Here is a 9,168-nt window from a genome sequence, read left to right as displayed (position 1 = left end):
GGGCGACTGCCGTGACAGGCTCCGCCCACCACTGACCTCGGTTGGTGGAAAGGAGCCTGGGGCGGGGAAGGGGCGGGGAAATAAGGGGATTGGGTGCCCGGCGGCCCCGCCCCCGTCCCCGCCCCGCTGTGCCGCTCACTCGTTCCTGCCCCCCCCTTCCCCCGCCCGGAGGCATGCGGCTTGGGGCGGGGGGTGGGGGGCGGGTCTCGGCGCACCCCCGGTGGAGGTCTCCTCACTCTACCTGGCAAGACACAATACCTCGCGGGACTTCTACGGGGTTTTCCCCTTTCTTCCGGAGGCTGAAAAAGGACTGAGACGCATCTTAGCCCTGGAAGGGATTCGAGTTAGGGGAGGGGAACTTGACATATTTTCCTTGTCCCTTAAACCCAGGTCGCCACCCCTTGCCCCTGGGGAAAGGAACGCAGCGTTTCCGTACAGGCCCTCCTCTGGCTTGAGAGTTTTCCTGGCACTTGAGGGCCTTCGTCCCTTGATCACCACCCGTGCAGCTACAGCTTGTGCCTCCGACTGCCGTGGCCGATGAGTTTTAGAGTGGGTCGCTGTATCGCCTGTATCTTTTCCGGTCTAGGTCTTCTCCCTCTCTTCAGCAGTCTCTGCTTCCATCCCACCCGCATACTATTGGCACCTAGAGTTTACCAGTATCTTCTGACCTCTTAAAATAAATGCCACGAAGACACTAGCCCCAGAGACCAGGACCTAAGACACCTTTGAGTTCTCTGTCTTGATTTACTCCTCTGCAAAACAAGGTGGTTATAAAGGATGAAATCTGTAATATATGAGCAGTCCCCAAAGGACGTTTCCATGTTCAAGGCTAGTTTGAGTACCATGATCCTGACTACTGGTAATTACAGCAGCTAGCTCAGTCCAGTTTGATCTATATTGTCATTACCTCTGGACAATTTTTAAAGTTGAGACTGACATGCCTCCCACCTAACCCCCTCCAACTTGTGCTCTGAGAAGGCAAATCCGATTTAATACTAGTTTATGCGAAATATGATTAGGAAGAGAAATCCATTGCCAAAAAAAAAAAAAAAAGCCAAATAAAAAAGAAATTTTGGATTCTCTGAAGCATGCTTTCCATCTATGAGTGCATATAACTGGAAGTTGCCCATTAAGGTATTTGTGATAAATATGCTTTCTGGCTTGGTCCATGTTCAGGGAGTGCCTGATTGGTGGAGAATGTCCCCCCTTCTGAATCCACCCAGATCTGGAAAAGAGGATTAGGATGACTGAGAGTGCCGCTTTACCCCTTTCATGAGGATTCAGTCTTCATAAGAATGGAAAGTACTGATTTGAATACATGCATCAGAAAGAAACTTAGCCATGTACAGTGTGTTCTTCCTCCATATTTGGCATCAAAGAGCCTCAGCCCATTCTCTGTGTGCTCGAGGTCACTGCCCCAAAGAACAGCCTAGCATGACATCTCTGTGTGGGCACCACAGAGGCCACAGCCTCCCCCACTGACACCCAGCTACAGAGCACCAGCCTGTTGGCTTCATGTTTCACATGAAGGCACACAGGCAAACAGAACTGCCCTCTACTCAAAACCACAGGGCTCCTGGGCCTGCCTCTATGGACCCAATGCCCCCTCCCTCTCTGAGAAAAGAGCCAACTGAGCCCACCAACCTCACTGTCCAATGGTCCGCCCTGTGGGCTCAAAGGTGTAAGGTTGGCCACATGAAGTTGTACCCCCTGATCCCGTTTGGCAAACTGCCTCAGACAGAGCCAGGGTCTCCACTGAGGGAGAACAACTTAATTCTCAGTCCTGCTTTTTGCACACATCCTCTTTCTCAGCTTTTCTTCAAAATCAGAGTTCTTCCTGATAGCATCACCTGCTCAGGCATTCCCAGTCAGAGCCTCCTCCGACATCTCTTCCCTCACCAAAGCCCTCCTGTGACTCTTCCTTCCCAGTGACATAAACCCCTTGAGCCTGTCCCCCAAAGACACCCCCTCCAACTATCCCCATAAGCCCCCTCCTCAAGGGCATCACGAGCCACCATTTTCTGAAGCTTGTGAGCAGGAGGCCCAGTCTGGGGAGAACACTGTCCTTCCTGGTTCTCAAGGAGGCATCCATGCAGCAGGCTGTCAGCCAGCACCACAAGCCCTCCTCTCTGTGTGGCTCTGAAGGTGCACCCTCAGTACCAACCCAAACTCTGCAGACCCTGCTTGGTGCACCCTCCTCCAATCTGCACATTGCATTTGTGTCACAGACAGCTTCAGCCTTTCTATGGTTTGCAGGCTGCTAATCTTTCTTCTCTCTACCTTCTCCTGGAATACTCAAGCCTCTGTGAAGCCCACCCCACAGGCCTTCTGACATAAAACTCTGCCCCTCTCCCCAGCCGTGTGCAGCCTGGGGCACATAGCATTGCCATCCTGTGTTTGCAACCAGCCGAGAGCAAAAGTAGAGGCATCATGCAGAGCCCAGGCAGGGTGAATGAACAAAATCTAGAAAGTCTAGCTTCTCAGGGCGCCTGGGTGGCTCAGTCAGTTGAGTGTCTGACTTTGGCTCAGGTCATGATCTCACAGTTTGTGAATTTGAGTCCCACGTCGGGCTCTGCACTGACAGCTCAGAGCCTGGAACCTGCTTCGGATTCTGTGTCTCCCTCTCACTGCCCTTCCCATGCTCATGGTCTGTCTCTCTGTCTCTCTCAAAAATAAACATTAAAAAATTAATTTTAAAGCTGTCTAGAGTCTTTCATCCTCCTTGGCCAGGGCTCAGGGGGCACAACCAGGTATTTTACAAGAGACAGAACCCTTCTGGACCTTTGTTCAAACAGTTCTCTGGGCCTGAACACTGTTCTTCCCATCCCTCCACCTGGATAATGCTTACTCATCCTTCAAGCCTCAGCTTGGATGTCACTTCTTGCAGGAAGTCCACCATGAACACCTTCTGCAAAGTCTGCAAGGTTCCCTGCCCTTCTTCTGTGCTCCACTAATAATACCAATCACACTACACTATCACTGGGTTTCTCTCTTTCCTTCACAGTACTGAGAACTGTTTAGAGAAGCGACCATGCTTTTTCAAGAGTTTCCTTCTTGCTGGTCTGGCAACTCGTATGTAATAGGAGCTCAATAAATGCTTGATGGATGAATGAATTTTTGGGTGAGGAACTTGATGAGGAGGGATTTGACACCACCCAATGGCTACTCACGTGCTGTCCAGAGAGGTCTTCCACAGGTTGTACCGGCCTTTTCTTTGGGTCACCATTGCTCTGTGCTCCCTCCAACCTCCTGGCTGGGCTGGACAGAAGTGAATGAGGCAGGCCAGGGGAAGACTGTGATAGAAGGAATAAACAGCTTCGAGTTACCCAAAGAGATGCCCAGGTCAGTTAGCCCAAACAGAGGGTCTACTCAGGGTGAAGGTGTGGCTCCTTCTGTTTAGGCCAACTGGACTGAGACACTCAGCCTGAGGCCAAGACTGAGGCCACTCCAGGGAATCAAGAGGCTCCTTGAGGGACAAGAACTGGGTTCATGGTCCATCTCATGCTGCACATCCTGAACTGGTTTGGTAATTTGAAAAGAGCAGTTCGTTGTCCATCAGGAGGTTTGGATTCTGTCCTCACACAGCTATATGACATTAGACAATTTCCTCTCCTCTCCGATCCTGTTCTCTCATGTACAAGGGTTGCAGCACATTCATCCAGCAATGATATCTAATAAGGGTTCTTAGCATGGAAGGCCTATATTTTATTAGCCATTCTTTTTACTGAAGAAGCTGCTGACCCAAATGCGGTTCAGTGGAATATCAGCTGATGCCACCAAGGCTGAGAATGGAAGAGGGAAATACTTGGGGGCGGAGGGGGAAGGGATTAGAGACCTCATAAGAGGCAGAGATTCCCACCTTCAGCTTCCTTAAATGGTCAGTGACAATCTTGGGACCAGTTTAAAGAAGCCAATGAAAATTCTAGGATTTTAGGAGAGAGAGGGTATAATCTAGGAAGGGCTTGGAGAGACCAGTTGGATACCTCTGGAAGCAGTTGGCACTATGTTGTTAAAGGGCAATGGACAGACATCTCTGTGACAGCCCTCCCAGGACAGGGGACAATACGGTAGAAGAAAGCTAAGGCAAGAAGAAGTTCCCCCACCCCCAAGCCCAGTATGGGCAGGGATGTGGACAATAGGATCCCCAAGAGCCCCAAGTAGAAAGAAACCAAAGTAGAGGAGCAGCCACTGCAGTAATTGGTGCCAACCGTGGTTCTAGTCTTCCCTTTGCCAGGAATTGATTGGCTGTGTGACTTCGGGCAAGGAACCTAATCTCTCTGGTCTTCCATTGGGATAATATTACCTGCCAGACAGGGGATGGCCAGAGGATCTTCTCATGGCCCCTTACAGGTCTGAGATCAGACATTTTGTGATCCCTCTAACTCTTCCTTCATTTCTGCTTGGTCCCCCTCACAGACTTATGCTCAGTATCCCTGTGTAAAAGGGGACTTGGGAGGTGGGTGGGAGATGGGCTAGGTGGGTGATGGGGATTAAGGAGAGCATTTGTTGTGATGAGCACTGGGTGTTTTATGTAAGTGGTGAATCACTGAATTCTACTTCTGAAGCCAATATTGGGTTGTATGTTAACCAAAATTTAAATGAGAGAGAGAGGGAGGGAATGGAAGGGAGGAGAGGGGAAGGCTAGGCAAGGCAAGGCAAGGGAATAGGCAGGACTCAACTCCCATTTGTGTCTGTGCTACCTAGGTCCCCTATGGCGAGCAGACAGCACAGAGGGTGTAGAATTATGACAGTCTAACCTATCAGGGTTGGAGAGTCCCTGCCTTCCTTGGCCCTGGTGCCCAATGGGTCTCCTGAGAAAATGGACAAGCAGGTGATACAGTGAAAGGAACATAAGCGAGAATTCTGCTTGGGATCTTCAAAGCACAGCTGGTCCCTTGCAACCTTCCTACACCACACTGTGTGGGTGCTGGTGGGGCTGCTCAAACCAGGAGCTGAAGAATCCACTTGCAGTCTGGCCTGGCCAGGCTGCAGCCAGCCCCTGCTGGCAGACAGCTGAGCATGTAGACCCCTCTGCCCACTCACCCAGGCCCCTCCACCTAGCCCTGCCTCCTAGGAAGCCAGAGCTGGCCGAGGCCTCCATACAGCATACACTGCAGCTTTGACGCAGCTCTTCTCTCAGCAGAGAAACTTGAGTGCTTTTTGGCTTACATGCTTTAAGAGCTGCAAATACTACCACCGCTAATACCATGGCATGATCCACCCCAAGTCTCCTGGGGTGTTGATTTCTCAGGACAGTACACCAGAAGCCACCACTAGGTAGGCCTCCAGGAAAAAGAAGCTACGTGGTGTTATTAGTGCCCTGTTCTACAGGCAGAAAAGTTAGAAGTGGGGGGCAAAAGTGCACCCCCTAGCCAGTGCATCCAAGGCCCAGGATCCTTCATTTCAAACAGGCAGCAGATCTTCTAAGAGAGAACAGGCTCATTCCTGGAGCCCCGCAGAGCTGCAAGTGAGAAGCTCTGAGGAGGCTGATCACCCCAAAATAGACTTGTTTCTTTTCACAACTTTTTCATGAGGCATTGGCATCTCTTGCAAGCATGGAAAAAAAATAGCCTGAACTGTTAACAAATAAAGATTATAAAAAGCCCCAACTGTTCCCCATGGGTTTCCATGTGGCTGCAGTGTTCTAGAGGGGGCAGGGAGGAGGCCGAGAGGGAGGCGAGGGGAGATGTGCGTCCAGGAGCCCCTATCTCCTTTCCTCTGACCCACTTTTCTCCCTGGGTAGCTGGTTCTGCTAGCGCTCGGAGGGCTAACAATCCATGTGAGAGATGGGAAATATTTTGTCGACCCGCAGAGGCCGTCCACTGTGCGTGTGTATTATTGTTTACTGCTTCCAGATAAAAGAATGCATGGCATGGAACAGGGAATCTTAAAAACTAAGAAGAGGACAGGGTTTGTTTAGTAAACACTTAGAGGGCTCAGTGTTCTTGTCAAGGTCATCTTAGTCTGAACTTGGACCCCACCTTGGGCACTGCTGCATGTCAGTAACCAGACATGAGTTTGGGGCTATAGCTGCTTTTGACCCAGGTTAAAGGATTGTGTGGGGTTTCCCCCGAAGGGACGTGGCCCTTTTCCACACTCTGGGTTCCGCTTGTAAAAGGCTCAAGGCCAGACCTTGCAGAGCACCCTCTGCCCCAGCCCTGGAGCCTTCTCTGTACTTGGACCTCCAACAACACAAGAAAGGAAATGGTGTACAAAGCACTGGAGTGGAGTCTGGAACTGGGTCCCCATCCCTCGGGGTTCTCAGGAAAATCAGTAGTTGACCTGGATGAGATCTAAGGAGCCTCTGGCCCTGACTTTCTATAACTGGAGGAAGAGAATTCCCCCAGCTCCCAAAGCTTCATGTCCTCCACAGAGTCTGGGATCGGCCAAAGACCCACCCTATCCACCGTTAAGGCTTCCTTTCTCTTCTCCTTTCCTCCTTACCTCTCGTTCTTCCTTTCCTTTGCCTCCCCTATTCTTCCCTCTCCTTTCCCCCACCTTTGTAGAGATTTCTATAAAAATATCCACACATGGCTCTGGCTAGGCCAAAGAGAGGAGGACAGCCAGCTGGCAAACAGGTGGCACACCAGGGACCTTCATGGGCATTATTCAATTTTGGATGACTCCCCAGAGCAGGTACCTGGGGAACCTGGGCAGAACTTTCCCGAGGTGGTGACAGTGGTGAGGGACCAATGGGGCAATTGCACTGTCTCTGGACTTCTCTGGACCCAAAAGTCCTCTGCGGCTCCCACCAGCCAGAGTTAATAGTCAGCTACCCTGGGAAATTGCAGCCCCTCCCAGGGTCATGGTTGAAGAAAGGGGTGGCTGAGTACAGAGTCCAGTGCCACTGTTCTTGGCCAAAGCATTGTTCTACAAGGCATGGCCATTCCTAGTTTATTAGACCCTCGAGGGCAAGACACGAAGTGAGGTGGGGTGGGGCTAACACAGAGACAGAGGGTGAAGGAGCTGGTGCTCAGAGTTGGAAGCTTCCCACAGAAGCTTCAGTTCTTCAGATAACCTGTGGTACTGGTTTCTGGACAGATGGGAGGGCGCGTTGCGTTGCTGTTATGCAGCCCCCTGGAAACACAGTCTAGGGCACCTTAAAGGGCACTGAATGCATGCCTCAACTTGGGCTGGTAGTTTGGACAGTTCATCCCTGCTTATGATGCCTTTCTCCCAACCCACCTTCTTCATTCTCCTAGAGGACATGTTCTAAGAGCTGTCTGGGAGCTTGAACTGTAGGGGGAATCCTGGGGCTGGAGGCAGCCCCAAAAGGAGACTCTTACACTGCCATCTCCACACCCCGACAGGAAAACCTTTAAGGTGGCCAAGCGGCTTTAGCAGACCTTGGCTCACAGCTGCTCCAACCGCCATCTTGTACACGCAGAACTAAGGACCCTGGCACCATGGTCCTAGGAGGGATCAGAGTGCCAACCACACTCAGCCTCCGAAGGGCCCAGGCAGTGGCTACAGTGCAGACAGAGGTGGCATGGGCCACTAACAGCCTTGCCAGGCCGAAGGCACATGACTGGCTCGTGTAACCCAAGTTACATCGCCTACTTCCCCTGAGACTCTGGGGCAAAAACGAGGTTGTTTGCTCATGCATTCACTCATTTTTGTTCTGTTGATCACATGCATGTTAAACTCCTATGAGTGCCAGACACTGCACTAGCGATTGCGAGTACTATAAAATCATAAGGATGCCATCCCGGCCATCAAGATGCTTAAACTTAATCATAATAATCAGAATTTATCAAATGCTTATTATATGCCCAGTATTGGGCTAACATACTACTTCATTTACACTTCAAAACAATCCTCTGAGGAGGTACTATTAATGTTTACTTATTTTTGAGAGAGAGAGAGAGGAGAGAAAGAGAGAGAGAGCGCGCGCACGCGTGCAAGTGGGGGAGGGGCAGAGAGAGAGGGAGACACAGAATCTGAAGCAGGCTCCAGGCTCTGAGCTGTCAGCACAGAGCCCAATGCGGAGCTCGAACTCAAGAACTGTGAGATCATGACCTGAAAGAAAGTTAGACTGAGCCACCCAGGCATCCCATTGAGGAGGTACTATTATCCCTGCTTGGTAGATGAGGGAAACTGGAGCTTCCAGAAGTGAAATGACAAGCCACAGTTGAAAAGCAGTCAGACCAAGAGCCTCTTAGAGGAAATGGAGGTCCCTGAGCCCCCACCAACCCTGTACCCTGATTTTAGAGCATTATTATGTTGTTCTTAATTCACGGCAAAATAGTTCTTTATCTTACGGTTGGGAAACTGAGCCAAAACAGATAACAGCCATGTGCAAAGTGACCAGTGTACGATCATGTCAGGCCCCAGTACTGTGACCCTTTCCCCAGACTTTGTCTCTGTGGGCTTCTGTTTACTCGCATATGAGACCAGGTGGCTCTGATGGATGATCCCCACGGTTTTGAGATTCTTTCTGACTGTGCGATGTTATTATGTGACATGTTTTCTGCCATTGGAGGATCGCTGTAGGGAGACAGAAGGCAGAGAAGCAGGAATGGACCAGTGAGACTTGCCTCAGAGCCCTCCCACAGCCCACATTCACCCCGCGACCATTGCCCCAGAGAGAGTCAAGAATGTTTCATGCCTCAAGGCATGGGCTTTTAACTCAGTTGATGAAATATATATATATTTCATATATGTCAGAGAAACTGACCAGTTTTCACAGCTGGAGATAAAGACCTATGCCCTAGAAGTGAAGGCACAAGGAGGAGACATAAAATTAGAGCCCAGGACAAAGGTCACCTGTAAACAGGGGCAGCTGGAGCCTCAGATGGTCACTCACACAGCCCTCCGCAGCTGGGCTGACTACTCATCCAGGGCTGTGCTCTTCACCTTCACTAGGGCCCACGGCCACCCACCTCTCAGCATCAGCCCCTTGTCTGAGTTACCAGCGGGAGAGCCTCAGGCCCCAAGAAGCCTCAGTCTCAGCCCTCACCTGGCTACTCCTTTGCAAGGAGGTGACAGCAGGCCAGCTGGGGGATCTCTGCTGCCCTGGAAGGCATTCCTTATGCCAGCCTGAGTACTTGGCCAGGTGTGACAAGAAAGAAGAGCCAAACTGGGCTGGCGCGGGCAAGAGAGAGCAAGGATTAGAGTTAGGGGTGCTGCTCCATTTCCTTTTGGAGAAATGGATCCCACTGCCTAAAG

The sequence above is a fragment of the Suricata suricatta genome, chromosome 1 (genome assembly GCF_006229205.1).
Source record: "Suricata suricatta isolate VVHF042 chromosome 1, meerkat_22Aug2017_6uvM2_HiC, whole genome shotgun sequence".
Lineage (NCBI taxonomy): Eukaryota > Metazoa > Chordata > Mammalia > Carnivora > Herpestidae > Suricata > Suricata suricatta.
The sequence above is the reverse complement of the archived record's forward strand: the minus strand, read 5'-3'. Positions refer to the sequence as shown.